At 40.4% G+C, this 25,190-nt stretch overlaps 9 non-coding genes across 9 annotated transcripts; all 9 read right to left on the reverse strand.

The window, feature by feature from the left end:
- Window positions 1–1,029: 1,029 nt before the first annotated feature.
- On the reverse strand, window positions 1,030–1,101 carry trnaq-uug (transfer RNA glutamine (anticodon UUG)). Its single transcript has one exon. It is a non-coding gene; the product is annotated as a tRNA-Gln (tRNA).
- A 4,659-nt stretch (window positions 1,102–5,760) lies between these two features.
- Window positions 5,761–5,844, reverse strand: trnal-uag (transfer RNA leucine (anticodon UAG)). The gene has a single exon. It is a non-coding gene; the product is annotated as a tRNA-Leu (tRNA).
- A 5,729-nt stretch (window positions 5,845–11,573) lies between these two features.
- On the reverse strand, window positions 11,574–11,656 carry trnal-cag (transfer RNA leucine (anticodon CAG)). The gene has a single exon. It is a non-coding gene; the product is annotated as a tRNA-Leu (tRNA).
- A 2,715-nt stretch (window positions 11,657–14,371) lies between these two features.
- On the reverse strand, window positions 14,372–14,454 carry trnal-cag (transfer RNA leucine (anticodon CAG)). Its single transcript has one exon. It is a non-coding gene; the product is annotated as a tRNA-Leu (tRNA).
- Window positions 14,455–17,159: 2,705 nt separating this feature from the next.
- Window positions 17,160–17,242, reverse strand: trnal-cag (transfer RNA leucine (anticodon CAG)). Its single transcript has one exon. It is a non-coding gene; the product is annotated as a tRNA-Leu (tRNA).
- A 422-nt stretch (window positions 17,243–17,664) lies between these two features.
- Window positions 17,665–17,736, reverse strand: trnaq-cug (transfer RNA glutamine (anticodon CUG)). Its single transcript has one exon. It is a non-coding gene; the product is annotated as a tRNA-Gln (tRNA).
- A 2,504-nt stretch (window positions 17,737–20,240) lies between these two features.
- Window positions 20,241–20,323, reverse strand: trnal-cag (transfer RNA leucine (anticodon CAG)). Its single transcript has one exon. It is a non-coding gene; the product is annotated as a tRNA-Leu (tRNA).
- A 422-nt stretch (window positions 20,324–20,745) lies between these two features.
- trnaq-cug (transfer RNA glutamine (anticodon CUG)) lies at window positions 20,746–20,817 on the reverse strand. Its single transcript has one exon. It is a non-coding gene; the product is annotated as a tRNA-Gln (tRNA).
- A 2,503-nt stretch (window positions 20,818–23,320) lies between these two features.
- trnal-cag (transfer RNA leucine (anticodon CAG)) lies at window positions 23,321–23,403 on the reverse strand. The gene has a single exon. It is a non-coding gene; the product is annotated as a tRNA-Leu (tRNA).
- Between the last annotated feature and the right edge of the window lie 1,787 nt (window positions 23,404–25,190).

Below are 25,190 nucleotides of genomic sequence, written 5' to 3' on the forward strand. Positions count from 1 at the left end.
TAAAAGTCACACTCTGCTGACTAAGTGCACAGCTCTAAACCTCCTCTGAATTTAACAACTTTTAAGGTTAAAGGTAAGATTATTCGTAGTACGTTTCCATGGCTGAACAGCTGCTATATGTGTTATGACAGGGATAATGTTTGTGTCTTCCAGAGTATCTAAAACTGGTAACCTCCACCAACGTGATACCGCAATGTCAGTATGGCCGAGCGGTCTGAGGCGCTGAGGTCGCAGTCTCCCCTGCTAACCATGAGGTCTGCCTTTACAAAACACTTGTGAATCACTAAAGAGTGGTTCTACAGAGCTGTCTGAAATTCAGTTGCACACCACACAAAGTTACACAGTGGGGAGTCTGAGTGCTGAGGTCCCTTGTGCGTAAAAGTCACAAACACTCTGCTGACTCACTAACTGCACAGCTCTAAACCTCATTTGTCTTTAACATCAGCACAAAAACAGGGCGCCATGAGCTTCGTGGTATGGGTTTCCATGGCTGAACAGCAGCTATATGTTTTGTGAAGTATAATATTTATGTCTTCTAAAGTAAGTTGGAAGTGCAGACACCTGATCAGCATAGCCTGCTGCAGCTCAGAGCTCCTGAGCTCAAACAAACCTCCAAACCTCAGCCTCCCGGTAGCTTGGATTACAGGCACGCACCACCACACCTGGCAAGACGCAGCCTCACTCAAAGAGGTTTTAACTATCAGTCAAGTGACATCATCAGCCAAGATGTAATCCTGTAAAAAACAAAAACAAAAACCAGATCATTTCAAAAGAAGGAATTCAGCACAGTTATAAGAAGTAATGGTGTTTTTGGTTTTTTTGACAAAGCAAAACATGACTGAGACATGTATGAGTTTTTTTAATAAGTCGAAGGACAGCATGTGTGTGTCAGACATCAGAAGTGGGATTCGAACAAACACCTCCAGAAGAGACTGCGACCTCAACGTACTGCCTTAGACCGCTTGGCGACCATAAACCTGCAAATGTTATCATTACGTGACATGCAGTATGGTTCCACCTCCCAAAAGCAGGTCCCACCGAGATTTGAACTCGGATCGCTGGATTCAAAGTCCAGAGTGCTAACCATTACACCATGGAACCCATGTGAGAGTGCTTGAACTGTCAGGTCATGGCAACCTGCCAAAAAGTATTCAGCCAAATGATCAGTATGGATGACATTGTAGGAAAATATTCATAGTATGTTTCCATGGCTGAACAGCTGCTATATGTGTTATGATAAGGATCATGTTTGTGTCTTCTAGAGTATGTGAAAGTGGTAACCTCCACCGGCTTGACACTGCAATGTCAGGATGGCCGAGCGGTCTAAGGTGCTGCGTTCAGGTCGCAGTCTCTCCTGGAGGTGTAGGTTCGAATCCCACTTCTGCCATTGAGTCCTTGCTCTTCTTGATATTGTGACAAAATACACTTGAAATTTGGGTTAACCACGAGGTTTCTCAAAACTTGCATATGACAATTGTGCACCATTCATTTCTGACCTTTGCTGCCCATCATTACAACTTTGCTAATGATGGGCACGAGGTTAGTGTGATGATGTCACCTCAGACATAGTTGTGTCTGAGGTGAATGTGAATGTGAATGTAGCTGCTTCTCGCCGGGTGCGGTGGCGCGTGCCTGTAATCCAAGCTACTGGGAGGCTGAGGTTGGAGGATCGTTTGTGCTCAGGAGTTCTGAGCTGCAGCAGGCTGTGTTGATCGGGTGTCCGCACTAAGTTTGGCATCGATATGGTGATCCTGGGGGAGCCCGGGACCACCAAGTCACCTAAGGAGGGGTGCACCGGCCCAGGTCGGAGACGGAGCAGGTCAAAGCCCCCGTGTCGCTCAGTAGTGGGATCGCGCCTGTGAATTGATGCTGTAGTGCAGCCTGAGCAATACAGCGAGACCCAATCTTTATACACATCCTTATACCTGTCTCTGCATCACGCAGCAGCCTCATCAACCCTTCCTTGTCTTTTTAATTTACGTCAAAAACACTCACAAACCTGCTGCTCTGCTTGTCCTGCACCACTTCCACATGCACGACAGCTGTAACTACATCCTCCACCCTAAATGCTCCTGCCGCCCAGCAGGTGTAAACAAACTCAAAGTAGGACATTTATTCAGGTAAATTTTTGGTTTTATATTTGCATCTTATAATCACAGATTTGAATGACTGTCTTGTAAAATTTACCAGGAGTTAACTGTCCACTGAGGAATTGTCTTTTTTAAAAGACACAAATATAACAATATATGATTATTATCTAACAGTATCAAGAAAATTCCAGTCAACTCACTCAAACATTGTATTTGTGATCTGAAATGTAAACAACGTAAAGATATGTCTGTGGTTATTGACGACTTAATGGAGTCTGTTACAGTAGAACTAGAAATGGAAAGAAGAAGTAATATAATTGTTAGGTTTATAGATAGAAAGCCTGGAACACTGACAAAAAATTTTACAGATGTAGTGGAAGATTTATTAATTAGGGTTAAGGGAAATAAGACCTTCTGTTTGTGTGGGGACTTTAATATTGATCTTCTAAAAGAGACTAATCATAAGGTAGCATCAGACTTTTCAGAATTATTACTTGGAAATGGATTATACCCTCTGATTTCAAACCCGAGTAAATTATCGGATACATCAGCAACATTAATTGATCATATTTTTATTAATAATTTGGGGGATAATATTAAAAGTGGCCTTATCATAAACGATATAAGGGATCATTTACCTGTTTTTTTACCTTATATTACAATATGAGAAAACGTAAGGAGGAGGAGGAAGAGCGTTTGGATAGATGTATAAGGATAAGAAATGATGATGCAATAAATAAATTTAGACATGATCTTATAGAAGAGGATTGGAAGGAGGTTTATTTAAATGATGTTAATGTCGCATATGACGCATTTTTAAATACTTATTTGGCCTTGTATGGAAAACATTGTCCATTGGTACTGCTTATGTTTAAGAAAAAGAAAACTAATTTTAAACCATGGTTAACTAAGGGGCTAGCAAACACGTGTAAAAAGAAAAAGAAACTATATGTCGATCAGGGGCGTACTTTCCAGGGGGTTTAGGGGGGTTATGACCCCACCAATAATCAGACCCAACCAATATACACACCCCCCCCCCCCCCCCCCCCCCAATAAAAGTATGAATTATCTTGCATAAATAGGCTGTTGATTTTCTTTGCTCATTTCAGTTATTGCCAACAAAATAGTGTTTAATCATCTAGGAATTTATCTATTTATTTAGAGATCTTGACCACCCCCCAAGTTAGTATTAATATTGACGAAGGCCAAGAAAGAATACTATAACAAATTATTTCAAGAAAATTAAAAAAATATATATAAAGGGTATTTGGAATATTTTTTAGAGAGGTATTGGGTAATAAGAACGTATCCTTAGATTTGCCTATTTATTTTTATAGGAAAAATAAGATTATAAAAGATATGAATTAAGTGGTAAATGAATTTAATTCCTTTTTTGTAAATATTGGACCTAATTTGGCAAACCTAATGAGAAAACATGATGAGCTAGAACAAAACGATGATTGGAAAGGTGAAAGCAGAGTGGTTAAGTCTATATTTTTAGCTGATATCACCGAAAAAGAAATTGCAGCAATTGTAGAAAAGACTACAAATAAGACATCTACTGATTGTGATGGTTTAGATATGGTTATAGTTAAAAAGACATTGGACTGTATAATTACTCCTTTTTGTTATATTTTTAATCTTTCATTCCATACCAGTGTATTTCCTGATAGAATGAAAGTGGCAAAAGTGATACCTCTTTATAAAAAGGGAGATAAACATAGTTTTAACAACTATAGGCCAGTGTCACTTTTGTCACAGTTCTCTAAAGTGCTTTTGTGCAAAGACTTGACAGCTTTATTGAAAAACACCAATTACTAAGTGAAAATCAATATGGATTTTGGAAAAACAGATCAACGGCATTAGCATTGATGACTACTATTGATGACATTTCATTTGCAACACACAATAATAAATATACAATAGGGGTATTTACTGACTTAAAAAAAGCTTTTCATAAGCTGCAACATTCTATTTTGATTTCTAAGCTGAATACTTATGGGGTGAGAGGAATTGCACTGAACTGGTTAAGTAGTTATTTAGAAAATAGGTCCCAGTATGTGCATCACTTAGGCAATTCCTCTGAAAGATTGAAAATTGAATGTGGGGTTCCTCAAGGTTCTGTTTTGGGACCAAAACTTTTTAATTTATATATAAATGATATTTGTGATGTGTCCAAAATGTTACATTTTGTTTTGTTTGCAGACGACACGGCTTTTTATTGTGCCTGGGACAAATCTAAAGAATTGACTGAATTAATGGTTTCTGAAATGGAAAAACTAAAAAATGGTTTGATGTAAACAAATTAATTTTGAACTTGACAAAAACATAATTCATGATTTTTGGAAATCATGTAAAAGAGGATGAAGTAACTCTGTCCATTGATGGAGTTCCGATTGAGAGAGTTACTGAACTCCATTTTTTGAGGGAAATATTGGATGATGCTGGACAACATCTCCCACCCCATGCAGGAGACTCTGACAGCACTGAGCAGCTCCTTCAGTGGAAGGCTGCGGCACCCACGGTGTGGGACGGAGAGATTTCGCAGGTATTTCCTCCCCACTGCTGTCAGATTCCACAACAAAGACTTCAACTGATCAAACACACACATCCACACATGTGCAATAAGACTAAGTGCAATACTCTTTCTAGCATTGTTGTATTATACCCATATTGTATATAGCATTTGTATTCTATTTTATTCTATTTTATTCGATTGTATATAGTATTTTATTTTATTTTATTCTATTCTATTGTGTACAGTATCTTATTGATATCTTATTCCAGTGTTTTTCTTTGATTTTTCTATGGAACTTTGCACTGCCCACTGCTGTAACAAAACAAATTTCCCATGCGTGGGACTAATAAAGGTCATCTTATCTTATCTTATTTTATCTTATAAATTAACATGGAAATCTCATATTGAACATGTTAGAAAAAAGATGGTTAAAAATATTTATATTTTGGGTAATGTCAGAGATATACTAGATTATAAGGCAATGCGTATTTTATATTTCTCACTAATTTTCCCCTATCTCAGTTATTGTGCTGAAGTGTGGGGAAATACATATGCGAGTAATATAAAACCTTTATACTTGTTACAGGAGAAAGTGGTACGAATGGTTCATAATGTTAAATATAGAGAACATACAAATAATCTGTTTATAAAATTGAAGTGGTTGAAATTAGAAGATTTGGTGAAATTACAGACATTATTAATCATGTTCAAGGCAAAAAATAATACATTACCTCTTAAGTTACAACGTTTGTTTGTATTGTGTTCAGGAAGTGGGGACAGTAGAAGGAAGTTTTATTTTAAGCATCAGTTTGCTAGGACCACACAAAGGCAAATGTGTCTGACAGTTAGAGGTAAAAGAATATGGAATTCTTTTCAACATAATCTCAAGAGTTGTACAGATATACACTTTTTTAAAATGTGTTACATGCTTAAAACAATAAATCAGTATGAAGAACACGAAAGTAATTTGGGCTAAATGTGGAATGAACAATTTTTCTTTGCCATCTAGAAGTGTTGTATATTGTTGATTATACTGATTTGTTGTTTTGTTTTGCATTGTTACATATTGATAAATGTTAGAGCGCTTTTTGGGTTGTTGGCACCCACTTGTAAGATTAATTGGAATCTGTTTCAACTATGGGAAAAGCTTCATGTCAGAAGTGGGATTTGAACCCACGCCTCCACGAGGAGACTGCGGCCTAAACGCAGCGCCTTAGACCACTCGGCCATCCTGACTCCTTACGCCGTATTTTTTTGTTTGTTTGTTTGTTTTACTAAATGGGCATGTCTGGGCATGTCCCACCACCAGCAAGCACTGGGGCAGACCCAGGACATGCTGGAGAGATTATATCTCTCGAACGCCTTGGTGTTCCCCCGAACAAGCTGGAGGAGGTGACCAGGGAGAGGGACGTCTGGGCTTCTCTGCTTATACCCCATGTATACAACACGATGCACTACACACGATGAAGACGAAACTCGGGCCGATCACCAAAACGGTCGCACGACTGACAAATCGGCGCAGGTCAAAGCCCCCGTTTCGCTCAGTAGTGGGATCGCACCTGTGAATAGATGGTGCACTGCAGCCTGAGCAATGCAATGCAATGAAACCCAATCTTAATCTTACACATCATTATACCTGTATCTACATCACACAGCAGCCTCATCAGCACGTCTTTGTCTTTTTCATTTACGTCAAAAACACACACAAACCTGCTGCTCTGCTTGTCCTGCACCACCTCCACCTGCAGGACAGCTGCAACTAAATCCTCCACCATAAACGCTCCTGCCGCCCAGCAGGTATAAACAAACTCAAAGTAGGACATTTATTCAGGTAAATTTTTGGTTTTATATTTGCATCTTATAACCACAGATTTGAATGGCTGTCTTGTAAAATTTATCAGGAGTTAACTGTCCACTGAGGAATTGTCTTTTTTTTTAAAAGACACAAATATAACAATATATGATTATTATCTAACAGTATTGAGAAAATTCCAGTCAGCTCACTCAAATATTGTATTTAAAACAAGAACTATCATAAGGTGAGGTTTTTGATCATTTCAATCAATTTTTCCCTCTTATGAGCTAGAGCTCTGTTTCCTTAATCATAAGGTCTTTCTTTTCTTTTATTCTCTTATGTATTTATTTATTTCTGTTTTTTGCTTTTACTTGTCTTTGCTTTTTCAAATTTAAAATAATTTGTAATGATTTAGTAATGATAATGTGTCTTATATATCCCACGATAAAAGTGCTTGTGCGTGAAACTCATAAACACTCACTGACTGAACACCTCCAAACCACCTCTGACTTTAACATCAGCACAAAAACTGGGCGCTGCGAGCTTCTTTGTATGTATGTGCACATTGTATGTACGTGCACATCGACATCGATATCCCAAAGCATTGTCGCTGCGCACCATTTCTGCAAAGAGTGTGGGACAACCGCTGTTTCAGGCCATCTCCTGTTATATTTGTGTCTTTAAAAAAGACAATTCCTCAGCGGACAGTTAACTCCTGATAAACCTTTTTACAAGACAGTCATTCAAATCTGTGATTATAAGATGCAAATATAAAACCAAAAATTTACCTGAATAAATGTCAAATTTACTACTGTGCAAATCAGCTGTTCATTCAAGAAACTCAGTGTCAAAATGGGATAAGAAAATACACCCACAGTGGTGACTGTGACTCGAATGCAGCACAATAGCCGCTCGGGCATCCTGATACCCCCTGCTTTACAGTTTTGTAATTTTAATCATTCCAGACAGCTGTTTAAATGTTCATTTCAGGCCCTGCAGCTGTCAGACTTTGTCATATAAACATGTAAATAGAATTATAGAAACTGTGTTAAAATTTGGAGCAACAAATATGACAATTAAAAATACAGATATCAGTGTAACAGTAACCAGCCCACTAAGCTGATCTGGATATGCATTTAGTTGTGATGGCTAATCATGGCCAGTGATCAACTTGAACTTTGATGAACGGCCATGGCAATTTGCATCTTAATGACAATTAAACTAACCTGATGGCCTGTTATGGTCTCGGACACCAGGGAGGAGGATGAGGATGACAATGTAATCCGCCTGTGTGAGATTTAAAGGAGAGTGATTGATCATCATTTTTCGAGGGATAAATGCCATCAGCCTCTCCACAATTGACCGTATTCTTAAAAGAACCCATTGGCTGAAAACTTTTTGGCAAATTGCCATGATCTGACAGTTCAAGTCCTCTCACAGTGGTTCCATGGTGTAATGGTTAGCACTCTGGACTCTGAATCCAGTGATCTGAGTTCAAATCTTGGTGGGACCTGACTTTTGGGAGGTGAAACAATACTGCATGTCACCTCTGGCACATTGAACAAATTGTGCTTTCAGTGACGTCTGCCTTTGGAAACATTTGTGAATCACTAAAGAATGATGCTAAACAACTGTCTGAAATTCAGTTGCACACCACACAAAGTTACAGAGTGGGGTGTCTGAGTGCTGAGGTCCCTTGTGTGTAAAAGTCACAAACACTCTGCTGACTAACTGCACCGCTCCAAACCTCCTCTGACTTTAACATCAGCACAAAAACTGGGCACCACGAATTTCGCGGTATGTGTTTCCATGGCTGAACAGCTGCTGTATGTGTTATGTGAAGTATATTTCTGTCCAAAATATCTGAAAGGGGCGCCGGGGCTCTAGTCGACTCTAGGAAGGTGATCAACTGAAAATCCTGTGAAATGTAAGTCAACATCAAACCTGCATTCAAAATACTGGTATTGTAGTATCACAAATGAAACAGTAAAAAAATGAAGAGTAAAAGGCATGTTTTAATTCCAGCTTAGCTTTTACTTATTTGATGTCAGACGAGGGATTTGAACCCACGCCTCCAGGGGACTTTTTAGAATTTCATTTCTAAGCTGTTACAAAGACGGTGTTCTTTCCATGGTGGAAAGGACAACTGATAACCCATTAAAGTACAAACACCAAGACGTATGTTGGAGCTGTTTCATCCAAGAACCACACAGTGGGATTTGAACCCATGCCTCAAGGGGAGACTGCAGGTTTAATACAGAACGTTGGAAGGCTTGGCCATCCTGACTCTAACATACTGTCAGCTGACTTTAATATTTCCATAACATTTCACAGAGTCATGTGGTCATCAAATCTTTGAAAATCGGACTCAGTTTCATGAAAAATATGGTTTGCATGTGTTTTAGCTCCAATTTGTAAGGATCATTTGTTACTGCCCTGCCTATCTGACCCTACGTTCGTTACTCTTAACGATGTTACAGAAGTGATAACATGTGTGATGGTTAAGAAACATGACATTTGACATTTTCTCCATACTTCATTAGAGAGTTACAGATTTACATCATGGTGAGGAAGAGCATGATGTCATATTTTGGAATGGCCACCAAGTAATGGCATATTACCACATCCAGGACATCATGATTGTCTTGATTATTTCTGTCCAACAAAGGAGTAAATAGGAGGTTTGGAGTCGTGCAGTCAGTGAATAACCAGAGTGTTTGTGACTTTTATGCACAAGCGCAGACACTCTGCAACTTTGTGTGGTGTGCAACCGAATTTCAGACAGCTCTTTAGTACCACATAGAGATTCACAAATGTTTCTAAAGGGAGAGGTCAAGGTTAGCTGCTTGATTTCATACACCTCTGACTGAAAACACAATTAATATGTGCCAGAAAAGACGCGCTATTGTTTCACATCCCAATCAGTTTCTAAAAACTCAAGTCCCACCGAGATTTGAACGCGGATGTGTGGATTCAGAGTACAGAGTGCTAACTATTACACCATGGAACCACTGACGGGAAAAAATGACTACCACATTGACGCACCATGGCGACACGATACCAGACTCAACCCAGAAAAAAAAAAATTGGGGATACTGTACTAAGATGGAAAACAAAATAAGACACATTATGGTTAATAAGCCATTTCAAATTATTTTGAAGGTAAAGAGAAAAAAATGTAATAAATAGAGATTTGAATGGATAGCTGGATTCAGAATCTAGAGTGCTAACTATTGGATTTACTGCTAAATAAAAGGTATGACTGCCAGATTGTTGCACTGTGACGACACCATACCAGACTGAACCCAGAAGAAAAAATCATGGGATAAAATAAGACACATTGTGGTTACTAAATGATTACAAATTATTTTAAAATTGAAAAAGCATAAAAAAATGAAGAAAGGAAAGGAAAGAGGAGTTTACCAGAGCCAAGGTTGTATAGACTGTCTTTTGAAATGACTAAACTGGCTAAATCCTGGAAACAGTTAAACAAAAGACCAGATTGGATGGATATCGAGAGCAAGTTATGTTCACCATTTAGCTTCCAGGATTATTTTAAAACACTGGAAATCAGCTCTGCCCCTGAACTTGGAAGAATGGACAGATGTCATGGTGGAGATTGCATGACATCTATGTTGCACAGACTCGAGGACTGCAGGGAACTAGGGACACTCCCTTAGGACTTAAATCTGGGACGCTCCACCATTTGACCTCAGAACTGAAGAAGCTTCTCGGATGAGAGGTGAAACGTCTTCAAGCAACTTAAAGAAGTCCAGATGCTTTTCTTTCCAAGCTTTTTAGACTACCATGACCTGGATGAATGAGAACCTTCTCAGACATGTAAGTCATAACATAGCATAAAAAGGCCTTTTGCCTGCTTGGTCATCCTGACACCTCCTGGTGACATTAAAAATTAAATATCAAAAGTCTGACTTACCTGAGGATAGCCTTTCTATAGAACCCCCGTTCAACAGAGTCATTTTACATGCTTAAAAGTACGGTTTATCAAGCTGAACATATGTAACTGCAAATGTCCTGCAGGTGGAGGTGGTGTAGGACAAGCAGAGCAGCAAGTTTGTGAGCGTGTTTAACATCAATTAAAAAGACAAAGAAGGGACGATGAGGCTGCTGTGTGACGTAGAGACAGGTATAATAATGTCTGTGTTGTGTATAAAGACTGGGTCTCGCTGTATTGCTCAGGCTGCACTGCAGCGTCTATTCACAGGTGCGATCGCACTACTGAGCGACACGGGGGCTTTGACCTGCTCCGTCTCCGACCTGGGCCGGTGCACCCCTCCTTAGACGACCTGGTGGTCCCGGGCTCCCCCAGGAACACCATATGGCACTTAGAACTTAGTGTGGACACCCGATCGACATAGCCTGCTGCAGCTCAGAGCTCCTGAGCTCAGACGATCCTCCAACCTCAGCCTCCCAGTAGCTTGGATTACAGGCACACGCCACCGCACCCGGCGAGAAGCAGCTACGTTCACACAAAGTTTTACTTTCATTCATGTGAGCTCATCAGGTTCGTGCCCACCATCAGCCAAGATGAAATGCTGTAAAAAAAAACAACAAAAAAAAAAAACCCCAAAACAACTAATCATTTCAAAATGAGGAAGTCAGCCCAGTAATAAGAAGTTTGTTTTCTTTTTGTTGTTGTTTTTTGACCAAGCAAAACATGACATGGCCTTTTTAATAAGCCGAAACACAACGTATGTGTATGTGTGTGTTTGTATGTTATTGTTTTGTGTTTACACTGTCAGAAATACAATAAAAATGTTGAAGGATTTTTACTGAGTGTTTACAATTTTTACAAGTATGTGATTGAATTGATGACAGCCTCTCATATTTTCATGCCATGACATGGAATGGGACCAGTCCTTATTTTGGGATAATTGGAGTAAATAAGAAAGATTGTTTCAACGTGCTGAAAGTCTTGACTCCACAAAATCAGGTTTTTAGCACATGAGTGTGAGTGTGAGCACATTGAAAGATGCACATATTTAGTTGTGCACCAGTAATCAGCTTCCTGTAGTGAATTGTATTAGAATTATCTAGAATGTTGTTAGAGTGTGCATGATTATAAAATGCACAAAGCTCTGAGAAAGCTGGTGGTGAACCCAAATTTCAAGTGCATGTTGTCACAATATGAAGAAGAGCAAAGCTTCAGTGTCAGAAGTGGGATTCGAACCCACGCCTCCAGAGGAGACTGCGACCTGAACGCAGCGCCTTAGACCGCTCGGCCATCCTGACGTCCACGTGCTGATTTTGTGGAGGTTACAAGTTGAGATACTTTGGAAGACACACATGTTATACTCCACATAACACATATAGCAGCTGTTCAGTCATGGAAACACATACTCGCGGCGCCCACTTTCTGTGCTGACTTTGAAGTCAGCTGTGCAGTTAGTGAGTCAGGGGAGTGTTTGTGACTTTTACGCACAAGCGCACCTCAGCACTCGGCGACCCCACTGTGTAAAAGTGTGTGGTGTGCAACTGAATTTCAGACAGCTCTTTAGTACCACATAGGGATTGACAAGTGTTTGTAAAGGGAGAGGTCAAGGTTTGCTGCTTGATGTTTTACACCTCTCACTGAAAACACAATTGTAGCACAGTTTTGGTGTCCCAGAGAAGACGCGCTACTGTTTCACATCCCAATCAGTGTATAAAAACTCAACTGAAGTTAACTGAAGTTATCAAAAACCTCACCTTATGATACTTCTTGTTTTAAATACATTTGACTGAGCTGACAGGAATTTTCTCGATACTGTTAGATAATAATCATAAATTGTTACATTTGTGGAGCTGCAGCTTCATTCACGGGGCTTTTAACTATGCCTGAGGTGATATCATCACACCAGGCTTGTGCCCATCATCAGCCAAGCTGTAACACAGTATTTTCTGAGGTAGATAGATAGATAGATAGATAGATAGATAGATAGATAGATAGATAGATAGATAGATAGATAGATAGATAGATAGATAGATAGATACAAATGATTGCTAATCTAGTAATTTATCGCACAAAGCAGTAAAATAAACATTTAAGTTGCAGTGAAATATTTCATTATCACTTAGTGCGTTCTAAGTTCTGCTGTTCATTTTTTAAGTGATAGCTGCACATTAGAGCTCGGAAACATTCAACTGGATCCATTTAAACTTTAATGCTTACAGCCCAATAAAGAACACGTGGAAATCACTTTCGTTTGATGCAGTCTGAGCTTCATTCAGTCGTTTTAGTAAAGTACAGCTTAACAAACCACAGCATCTTCATTTGAACCTTTTCATGATGGAAATTCACTGATTGTGTAGGTGATCTTTTCTAAGGGCAGAGTTGATTTTAATTCTGAAATCCATTTACCTGTCCCTGCTCTATCCACCTCTTTCCAAGCAATTGCAATTACTCTCTTGGCCATCAGCAGCCCTATGTCTAAAAATAAATGATGCTTCCTTGTTATGTTAGAATTAGCTGGATAAATACCCAGCAGAAAAAGTTTTGGTTCTAAATGTAGCTGTCATCTCTGCATTCTTGGGGGAGCTGCAATTATTTAGACTGTTTTGCAGCTGATGTGCAGAAGAAAGAAAACATTTACTTTGCCCCGAAATCCTGACTCATGCCTGTACTGAAGTCACGCAGTAACTGTGTAAATGTCTAAATGTGCAGACTTGTCCGCTATGGACAGTTCACTTCTGAAAAGCCTTTTACATGACAGTCAAAGCTGTGATCATAAGATGCAAATATTAAACCCAAAGGCTACCTGCATGAATTTCCTACTTTGAGTTTGTCTCCACCTGCTGGGCATCAGAAGTGTTTAGAATGGAGGATGTATTTGCGGCTGTCCTGCAGGTGGAGGTGGTGTAGGACAAGCAGAGCAGCAGGTTTGTGAGCGTGTTTAACGTCAATTAAAAAGACAAGGAAGGGTTGATGAGGCTGCTGCGTGATGCAGAGACAGGTATATGGATGTGTATAAAGATTGGGTCTCGCTGTATTGCTCGGACTGCACTACAGCGTCTACTCACGGGCGCGATCCCACTACTGAGCGACACGGGGGCTTTGACCTGCTCCGTCTCCGACCTGGGCCGGTGCACCCCTCCTTAGACGACCTGGTGGTCCCGGGCTCCCCCAGGATCACCATATGGATGCCGAACTTAGTGCGGACACCCGATCGACATAGCGTGCTGCAGCTCAGAGCTCCTGAGCTCAGACGATCCTCCAACCTCAGCCTCCCAGTAGCTTGGATTACAGGCACGCGCCACCGCACCCGGCGAGAAGCAGCTACGTTCACACAAAGTTTTACTTTCATTCATGTGAGCTCATCAGGTTCGTGCCCACCATCAGCCAAGATGAAATGCTGTAAAAAAACAAAAAAAAAACAAAAAACAAACCAAAACAACTAATCATTTCAAAATGAGGAAGTCAGCCCAGTAATAAGAAGTTTGTTTTCTTTTTGTTGTTGTTTTTTGACCAAGCAAAACATGACATGGCCTTTTTAATAAGCCGAAACACAACGTATGTGTATGTGTGTGTTTGTATGTTATTGTTTTGTGTTTACACTGTCAGAAATACAATAAAAATGTTGAAGGATTTTTACTGAGTGTTTACAATTTTTACAAGTATGTGATTGAATTGATGACAGCCTCTCATATTTTCATGCCATGACATGGAATGGGACCAGTCCTTATTTTGGGATAATTGGAGTAAATAAGAAAGATTGTTTCAACGTGCTGAAAGTCTTGACTCCACAAAATCAGGTTTTTAGCACATGAGTGTGAGTGTGAGCACATTGAAAGATGCACATATTTAGTTGTGCACCAGTAATCAGCTTCCTGTAGTGAATTGTATTAGAATTATCTAGAATGTTGTTAGAGTGTGCATGATTATAAAATGCACAAAGCTCTGAGAAAGCTGGTGGTGAACCCAAATTTCAAGTGCATGTTGTCACAATATGAAGAAGAGCAAAGCTTCAGTGTCAGAAGTGGGATTCGAACCCACGCCTCCAGAGGAGACTGCGACCTGAACGCAGCGCCTTAGACCGCTCGGCCATCCTGACGTCCACGTGCTGATTTTGTGGAGGTTACAAGTTGAGATACTTTGCAAGACACACATGTTATACTCCACATAACACATATAGCAGCTGTTCAGTCATGGAAACACATACTCGTGGCGCCCACTTTCTGTGCTGACTTTGAAGTCAGCTGTGCAGTTAGTGAGTCAGGGGAGTGTTTGTGACTTTTACGCACAAGCGCACCTCAGCACTCGGCGACCCCACTGTGTAAAAGTGTGTGGTGTGCAACTGAATTTCAGACAGCTCTTTAGTACCACATAGGGATTGACAAGTGTTTGTAAAGGGAGAGGTCAAGGTTTGCTGCTTGATGTTTTACACCTCTCACTGAAAACACAATTGTAGCACAGTTTTGGTGTCCCAGAGAAGACGCGCTACTGTTTCACATCCCAATCAGTGTATAAAAACTCAACTGAAGTTAACTGAAGTTATCAAAAACCTCACCTTATGATACTTCTTGTTTTAAATACATTTGACTGAGCTGACAGGAATTTTCTCGATACTGTTAGATAATAATCATAAATTGTTACATTTGTGGAGCTGCAGCCTCATTCACGGGGCTTTTAACTATGCCTGAGGTGATATCATCACACCAGGCTTGTGCCCATCATCAGCCAAGCTGTAACACAGTATTTTCTGAGGTAGGTAGATAGATAGATAGATAGATAGATAGATAGATAGATAGATAGATAGATAGATAGATAGATAGATAGATAGATAGATAGATAGATACATACAAATGATTGCTAATCTAGTAATTTATCGCACAAAGCAGTAAAATAAACATTTAAGTTGCAGTGAAATATTTCATTATCACTTAGTGCGTTCTAAGTTCTGCTGTTCATTTTTTAAGTGATAGCTGCACATTAGAGCTCGGAAACATTCAACTGGATCCATTTAAACTTTAATGCTTACAGCCCAATAAAGAACACGTGGAAATCACTTTCGTTTGATGCAGTCTGAGCTTCATTCAGTCGTTTTAGTAAAGTACAGCTTAACAAACCACAGCATCTTCATTTGAACCTTTTCATGATGGAAATTCACTGATTGTGTAGGTGATCTTTTCTAAGGGCAGAGTTGATTTTAATTCTGAAATCCATTTACCTGTCCCTGCTCTATCCACCTCTTTCCAAGCAATTGCAATTACTCTCTTGGCCATCAGCAGCCCTATGTCTAAAAATAAATGATGCTTCCTTGTTATGTTAGAATTAGCTGGATAAATACCCAGCAGAAAAAGTTTTGGTTCTAAATGTAGCTGTCATCTCTGCAATTATTTAGACTGTTTTGCAGCTGATGTGCAGAAGAAAGAAAACATTTACTTTGCCCCGAAATCCTGACTCATGCCTGTACTGAAGTCACGCAGTAACTGTGTAAATGTCTAAATGTGCAGACTTGTCCGCTATGGACAGTTCACTTCTGAAAAGCCTTTTACATGACAGTCAAAGCTGTGATCATAAGATGCAAATATTAAACCCAAAGGCTACCTGCATGAATTTCCTACTTTGAGTTTGTCTCCACCTGCTGGGCATCAGAAGTGTTTAGAATGGAGGATGTATTTGCGGCTGTCCTGCAGGTGGAGGTGGTGTAGGACAAGCAGAGCAGCAGGTTTGTGAGCGTGTTTAACGTCAATTAAAAAGACAAGGAAGGGTTGATGAGGCTGCTGCGTGATGCAGAGACAGGTATATGGATGTGTATAAAGATTGGGTCTCGCTGTATTGCTCGGGCTGCACTACAGCGTCTACTCACGGGCGCGATCCCACTACTGAGCGACACGGGGGCTTTGACCTGCTCCGTCTCCGACCTGGGCCGGTGCACCCCTCCTTAGACGACCTGGTGGTCCCGGGCTCCCCCAGGATCACCATATGGATGCCGAACTTAGTGCGGACACCCGATCGACATAGCGTGCTGCAGGTCAGAGCTCCTGAGCTCAGACGATCCTCCAACCTCAGCCTCCCAGTAGCTTGGATTACAGGCACGCGCCACCGCACCCGGCGAGAAGCAGCTACGTTCACACAAAGTTTTACTTTCATTCATGTGAGCTCATCAGGTTCGTGCCCACCATCAGCCAAGATGAAATGCTGTAAAAAAACAAAAAAAAAACAAAAACAAACCAAAACAACTAATCATTTCAAAATGAGGAAGTCAGCCCAGTAATAAGAAGTTTGTTTTCTTTTTGTTGTTGTTTTTTGACCAAGCAAAACATGACATGGCCTTTTTAATAAGCCGAAACACAACGTATGTGTATGTGTGTGTTTGTATGTTATTGTTTTGTGTTTACACTGTCAGAAATACAATAAAAATGTTGAAGGATTTTTACTGAGTGTTTACAATTTTTACAAGTATGTGATTGAATTGATGACAGCCTCTCATATTTTCATGCCATGACATGGAATGGGACCAGTCCTTATTTTGGGATAATTGGAGTAAATAAGAAAGATTGTTTCAACGTGCTGAAAGTCTTGACTCCACAAAATCAGGTTTTTAGCACATGAGTGTGAGTGTGAGCACATTGAAAGATGCACATATTTAGTTGTGCACCAGTAATCAGCTTCCTGTAGTGAATTGTATTAGAATTATCTAGAATGTTGTTAGAGTGTGCATGATTATAAAATGCACAAAGCTCTGAGAAAGCTGGTGGTGAACCCAAATTTCAAGTGCATGTTGTCACAATATGAAGAAGAGCAAAGCTTCAGTGTCAGAAGTGGGATTCGAACCCACGCCTCCAGAGGAGACTGCGACCTGAACGCAGCGCCTTAGACCGCTCGGCCATCCTGACGTCCACGTGCTGATTTTGTGGAGGTTACAAGTTGAGATACTTTGCAAGACACACATGTTATACTCCACATAACACATATAGCAGCTGTTCAGTCATGGAAACACATACTCGTGGCGCCCACTTTCTGTGCTGACTTTGAAGTCAGCTGTGCAGTTAGTGAGTCAGGGGAGTGTTTGTGACTTTTACGCACAAGCGCACCTCAGCACTCGGCGACCCCACTGTGTAAAAGTGTGTGGTGTGCAACTGAATTTCAGACAGCTCTTTAGTACCACATAGGGATTGACAAGTGTTTGTAAAGGGAGAGGTCAAGGTTTGCTGCTTGATGTTTTACACCTCTCACTGAAAACACAATTGTAGCACAGTTTTGGTGTCCCAGAGAAGACGTGCTACTGTTTCACATCCCAATCAGTGTATTAAAACTCAGGTCCCACCGAGATTTGAACTCGGATCGCTGGATTCAGAGTCCAGAGTGCTAACCATTACACCATGGAACCACTGCAGAACCGAAATGACTACCACATTCACGCAACCTGGCGACACGATACCAGGCTCAACCCAGAAAAAAAGTTGGGGGATACTGTCCTAAGATGAAAAACAAAATAAGACACATTATGATTAATAAGTCATTGCAAACTATTTTAAAGGTAAAGAGCAAAAGATGTTATAAATAAATACATAAGGGAATAAAATGAAAGAAATACCTTATGATTAATGAAACAGAGGTCTAGCTCATAAGAAGGAAAAAGAACTGACTGAAGTTATCAAAAACCTCACCTTATGTTACTTCTTCTTTTAAATACATTTGACTGAGCTGACAGGAATTTTCTCAATACTGTTAGATAATAATCATAAATTGTTACATTTGTGGAGCTGCAGCCTCATTCACGGGGCTTTTAACTATGCCTGAGGTGATATCATCACACCAGGCTTGTGCCCATCATCAGCCAAGCTGTAACACAGTATTTTATGAGATAGATAGATAGATAGATAGATAGATAGATAGATAGATAGATAGATAGATAGATAGATAGATAGATAGATAGATACAAATGATTGCTAATCTAGTAATTTATCGCACAAAGCAGTAAAATAAACATTTAAGTTGCAGTGAAATATTTCATTATCACTTAGTGCGTTCTAAGTTCTGCTGTTCATTTTTTAAGTGATAGCTGCACATTAGAGCTCGGAAACATTCAACTGGATCCATTTAAACTTTAATGCTTACAGCCCAATAAAGAACACGTGGAAATCACTTTCGTTTGATGCAGTCTGAGCTTCATTCAGTCGTTTTAGTAAAGTACAGCTTAACAAACCACAGCATCTTCATTTGAACCTTTTCATGATGGAAATTCACTGATTGTGTAGGTGATCTTTTCTAAGGGCAGAGTTGATTTTAATTCTGAAATCCATTTACCTGTCCCTGCTCTATCCACCTCTTTCCAAGCAATTGCAATTACTCTCTTGGCCATCAGCAGCCCTATGTCTAAAAATAAATGATGCTTCCTTGTTATGTTAGAATTAGCTGGATAAATACCCAGCAGAAAAAGTTTTGGTTCTAAATGTAGCTGTCATCTCTGCAATTATTTAGACTGTTTTGCAGCTGATGTGCAGAAGAAAGAAAACATTTACTTTGCCCCGAAATCCTGACTCATGCCTGTACTGAAGTCACGCAGTAACTGTGTAAATGTCTAAATGTGCAGACTTGTCCGCTATGGACAGTTCACTTCTGAAAAGCCTTTTACATGACAGTCAAAGCTGTGATCATAAGATGCAAATATTAAACCCAAAGGCTACCTGCATGAATTTCCTACTTTGAGTTTGTCTCCACCTGCTGGGCATCAGAAGTGTTTAGAATGGAGGATGTATTTGCGGCTGTCCTGCAGGTGGAGGTGGTGTAGGACAAGCAGAGCAGCAGGTTTGTGAGCGTGTTTAACGTCAATTAAAAAGACAAGGAAGGGTTGATGAGGCTGCTGCGTGATGCAGAGACAGGTATATGGATGTGTATAAAGATTGGGTCTCGCTGTATTGCTCGGGCTGCACTACAGCGTCTACTCACGGGCGCGATCCCACTACTGAGCGACACGGGGGCTTTGACCTGCTCCGTCTCCGACCTGGGCCGGTGCACCCCTCCTTAGACGACCTGGTGGTCCCGGGCTCCCCCAGGATCACCATATGGATGCCGAACTTAGTGCGGACACCCGATCGACATAGCCTGCTGCAGCTCAGAGCTCCTGAGCTCAGACGATCCTCCAACCTCAGCCTCCCAGTAGCTTGGATTACAGGCACGCGCCACCACACCCGGCGAGAAGCAGCTACGTTCACACAAAGTTTTACTTTCATTCATGTGAGCTCATCAGGTTCGTGCCCACCATCAGCCAAGATGAAATGCTGTAAAAAAACAAAAAAACAAAAAAAACCAAACCAAAACAACTAATCATTTCAAAATGAGGAAGTCAGCCCAGTAATAAGAAGTTTGTTTTCTTTTTGTTGTTGTTTTTTGACCAAGCAAAACATGACATGGCCTTTTTAATAAGCCGAAACACAACGTATGTGTGTGTTTGTATGTTATTGTTTTGTGTTTACACTGTCAGAAATACAATAAAAATGTTGAAGGATTTTTACTGAGTGTTTACAATTTTTACAAGTATGTGATTGAATTGATGACAGCCTCTCATATTTTCATGCCATGACATGGAATGGGACCAGTCCTTATTTTGGGATAATTGGAGTAAATAAGAAAGATTGTTTCAACGTGCTGAAAGTCTTGACTCCACAAAATCAGGTTTTTAGCACATGAGTGTGAGTGTGAGCACATTGAAAGATGCACATATTTAGTTGTGCACCAGTAATCAGCTTCCTGTAGTGAATTGTATTAGAATTATCTAGAATGTTGTTAGAGTGTGCATGATTATAAAATGCACAAAGCTCTGAGAAAGCTGGTGGTGAACCCAAATTTCAAGTGCAGGTTGTCACAATATGAAGAAGAGCAAAGCTTCAGTGTCAGAAGTGGGATTCGAACCCACGCCTCCAGAGGAGACTGCGACCTGAACGCAGCGCCTTAGACCGCTCGGCCATCCTGACGTCCACGTGCTGATTTTGTGGAGGTTACAAGTTGAGATACTTTGGAAGACACACATGTTATACTCCACATAACACATATAGCAGCTGTTCAGTCATGGAAACACATACTCGTGGCGCCCACTTTCTGTGCTGACTTTGAAGTCAGCTGTGCAGTTAGTGAGTCAGGGGAGTGTTTGTGACTTTTACGCACAAGCGCACCTCAGCACTCGGCGACCCCACTGTGTAAAAGTGTGTGGTGTGCAACTGAATTTCAGACAGCTCCTTAGTACCACATAGGGATTGACAAGTGTTTGTAAAGGGAGAGGTCAAGGTTTGCTGCTTGATGTTTTACACCTCTCACTGAAAACACAATTGTAGCACAGTTTTGGTGTCCCAGAGAAGACGTGCTACTGTTTCACATCCCAATCAGTGTATTAAATCTCAGGTCCCACCGAGATTTGAACTCGGATCGCTGGATTCAGAGTCCAGAGTGCTAACCATTACACCATGGAACCACTGCAGAACCGAAATGACTACCACATTCACGCAACCTGGCGACACGATACCAGGCTCAACCCAGAAAAAAAGTTGGGGGATACTGTCCTAAGATGAAAAACAAAATAAGACACATTATGATTAATAAGTCATTGCAAACTATTTTAAAGGTAAAGAGCAAAAGATGTTATAAATAAATACATAAGGGAATAAAATGAAAGAAATACCTTATGATTAATGAAACAGAGGTCTAGCTCATAAGAAGGAAAAAGAACTGACTGAAGTTATCAAAAACCTCACCTTATGATACTTCTTGTTTTAAATACATTTGACTGAGCTGACAGGAATTTTCTCGATACTGTTAGATAATAATCATAAATTGTTACATTTGTGGAGCTGCAGCCTCATTCACGGGGCTTTTAACTATGCCTGAGGTGATATCATCACACCAGGCTTGTGCCCATCATCAGCCAAGCTGTAACACAGTATTTTATGAGATAGATAGATAGATAGATAGATAGATAGATAGATAGATAGATAGATAGATAGATAGATAGATAGATACAAATGATTGCTAATCTAGTAATTTATCGCACAAAGCAGTAAAATAAACATTTAAGTTGCAGTGAAATATTTCATTATCACTTAGTGCGTTCTAAGTTCTGCTGTTCATTTTTTAAGTGATAGCTGCACATTAGAGCTCGGAAACATTCAACTGGATCCATTTAAACTTTAATGCTTACAGCCCAATAAAGAACACGTGGAAATCACTTTCGTTTGATGCAGTCTGAGCTTCATTCAGTCGTTTTAGTAAAGTACAGCTTAACAAACCACAGCATCTTCATTTGAACCTTTTCATGATGGAAATTCACTGATTGTGTAGGTGATCTTTTCTAAGGGCAGAGTTGATTTTAATTCTGAAATCCATTTACCTGTCCCTGCTCTATCCACCTCTTTCCAAGCAATTGCAATTACTCTCTTGGCCATCAGCAGCCCTATGTCTAAAAATAAAGGATGCTTCCTTGTTATGTTAGAATTAGCTGGATAAATACCCAGCAGAAAAAGTTTTGGTTCTAAATGTAGCTGTCATCTCTGCAATTATTTAGACTGTTTTGCAGCTGATGTGCAGAAGAAAGAAAACATTTACTTTGCCCCGAAATCCTGACTCATGCCTGTACTGAAGTCACGCAGTAACTGTGTAAATGTCTAAATCTGCAGACTTGTCCGCTATGGACAGTTCACTTCTGAAAAGCCTTTTACATGACAGTCAAAGCTGTGATCATAAGATGCAAATATTAAACCCAAAGGCTACCTGCATGAATTTCCTACTTTGAGTTTGTCTCCACCTGCTGGGCATCAGAAGTGTTTAGAATGGAGGATGTATTTGCGGCTGTCCTGCAGGTGGAGGTGGTGTAGGACAAGCAGAGCAGCAGGTTTGTGAGCGTGTTTAACGTCAATTAAAAAGACAAGGAAGGGTTGATGAGGCTGCTGCGTGATGCAGAGACAGGTATATGGATGTGTATAAAGATTGGGTCTCGCTGTATTGCTCGGGCTGCACTACAGCGTCTACTCACGGGCGCGATCCCACTACTGAGCGACACGGGGGCTTTGACCTGCTCCGTCTCCGACCTGGGCCGGTGCACCCCTCCTTAGACGACCTGGTGGTCCCGGGCTCCCCCAGGATCACCATATGGATGCCGAACTTAGTGCGGACACCCGATCGACATAGCGTGCTGCAGCTCAGAGCTCCTGAGCTCAGACGATCCTCCAACCTCAGCCTCCCAGTAGCTTGGATTACAGGCACGCGCCACCGCACCCGGCGAGAAGCAGCTACGTTCACACAAAGTTTTACTTTCATTCATGTGAGCTCATCAGGTTCGTGCCCACCATCAGCCAAGATGAAATGCTGTAAAAAAAACAAAAAAACAAAAAAAACCAAACCAAAACAACTAATCATTTCAAAATGAGGAAGTCAGCCCAGTAATAAGAAGTTTGTTTTCTTTTTGTTGTTGTTTTTTGACCAAGCAAAACATGACATGGCCTTTTTAATAAGCCGAAACACAACGTATGTGTATGTGTGTGTTTGTATGTTATTGTTTTGTGTTTACACTGTCAGAAATACAATAAAAATGTTGAAGGATTTTTACTGAGTGTTTACAATTTTTACAAGTATGTGATTGAATTGATGACAGCCTCTCATATTTTCATGCCATGACATGGAATGGGACCAGTCCTTATTTTGGGATAATTGGAGTAAATAAGAAAGATTGTTTCAACGTGCTGAAAGTCTTGACTCCACAAAATCAGGTTTTTAGCACATGAGTGTGAGTGTGAGCACATTGAAAGATGCACATATTTAGTTGTGCACCAGTAATCAGCTTCCTGTAGTGAATTGTATTAGAATTATCTAGAATGTTGTTAGAGTGTGCATGATTATAAAATGCACAAAGCTCTGAGAAAGCTGGTGGTGAACCCAAATTTCAAGTGCATGTTGTCACAATATGAAGAAGAGCAAAGCTTCAGTGTCAGAAGTGGGATTCGAACCCACGCCTCCAGAGGAGACTGCGACCTGAACGCAGCGCCTTAGACCGCTCGGCCATCCTGACGTCCACGTGCTGATTTTGTGGAGGTTACAAGTTGAGATACTTTGGAAGACACACATGTTATACTCCACATAACACATATAGCAGCTGTTCAGTCATGGAAACACATACTCGTGGCGCCCACTTTCTGTGCTGACTTTGAAGTCAGCTGTGCAGTTAGTGAGTCAGGGGAGTGTTTGTGACTTTTACGCACAAGCGCACCTCAGCACTCGGCGACCCCACTGTGTAAAAGTGTGTGGTGTGCAACTGAATTTCAGACAGCTCTTTAGTACCACATAGGGATTGACAAGTGTTTGTAAAGGGAGAGGTCAAGGTTTGCTGCTTGATGTTTTACACCTCTCACTGAAAACACAATTATAGCACAGTTTTGGTGTCCCAGAGAAGACGCGCTACTGTTTCACATCCCAATCAGTGTATAAAAACTCAACTGAAGTTAACTGAAGTTATCAAAAACCTCACCTTATGATACTTCTTGTTTTAAATACATTTGACTGAGCTGACAGGAATTTTCTCGATACTGTTAGATAATAATCATAAATTGTTACGTTTGTGGAGCTGCAGCCTCATTCACGGGGCTTTTAACTATGCCTGAGGTGATATCATTACACCAGGCTTGTGCCCATCATCAGCCAAGCTGTAACACAGTATTTTCTGAGGTAGATAGATAGATAGATAGATAGATAGATAGATAGATAGATAGATAGATAGATAGATAGATACATAGATAGATAGATAGATAGATAGATAGATAGAGAGATACAAATGATTGCTAATCTAGTAATTTATCGCACAAAGCAGTAAAATAAACATTTAAGTTGCAGTGAAATATTTCATTATCACTTAGTGCGTTCTAAGTTCTGCTGTTCATTTTTTAAGTGATAGCTGCACATTAGAGCTCGGAAACATTCAACTGGATCCATTTAAACTTTAATGCTTACAGCCCAATAAAGAACACGTGGAAATCACTTTCGTTTGATGCAGTCTGAGCTTCATTCAGTCGTTTTAGTAAAGTACAGCTTAACAAACCACAGCATCTTCATTTGAACATTTTGGTGATGGAAATTCACTGATTGTGTAGGTGATCTTTTCTAAGGGCAGAGTTGATTTTAATTCTGAAATCCATTTACCTGTCCCTGCTCTATCCACCTCTTTCCAAGCAATTACAATTACTCTCTTGGCCATCAGCAGCCCTATGTCTAAAAATAAATGATGCTTCCTTGTTATGTTAGAATTAGCTGGATAAATACCCAGCAGAAAAAGTTTTGGTTCTAAATGTAGCTGTCATCTCTGCATTCTTGGGGGAGTTGCAATTATTTAGACTGTTTTGCAGCTGATGTGCAGAAGAAAGAAAACATTTACTTTGCCCCGAAATCCTGACTCATGCCTGTACTGAAGTCACGCAGTAACTGTGTAAATGTCTAAATGTGCAGACTTGTCCGCTATGGACAGTTCACTTCTGAAAAGCCTTTTACATGACAGTCAAAGCTGTGATCATAAGATGCAAATATTAAACCCAAAGGCTACCTGCATGAATTTCCTACTTTGAGTTTGTCTCCACCTGCTGGGCATCAGAAGTGTTTAGAATGGAGGATGTATTTGCGGCTGTCCTGCAGGTGGAGGTGGTGTAGGACAAGCAGAGCAGCAGGTTTGTGAGCGTGTTTAACGTCAATTAAAAAGACAAGGAAGGGTTGATGAGGCTGCTGCGTGATGCAGAGACAGATATATGGATGTGTATAAAGATTGGGTCTCGCTGTATTGCTCGGGCTGCACTACAGTGTCTACTCACGGGC

Source organism: Pelmatolapia mariae, linkage group LG15 (assembly GCF_036321145.2).
Source record: "Pelmatolapia mariae isolate MD_Pm_ZW linkage group LG15, Pm_UMD_F_2, whole genome shotgun sequence".
NCBI classification, from domain to species: domain Eukaryota; kingdom Metazoa; phylum Chordata; class Actinopteri; order Cichliformes; family Cichlidae; genus Pelmatolapia; species Pelmatolapia mariae.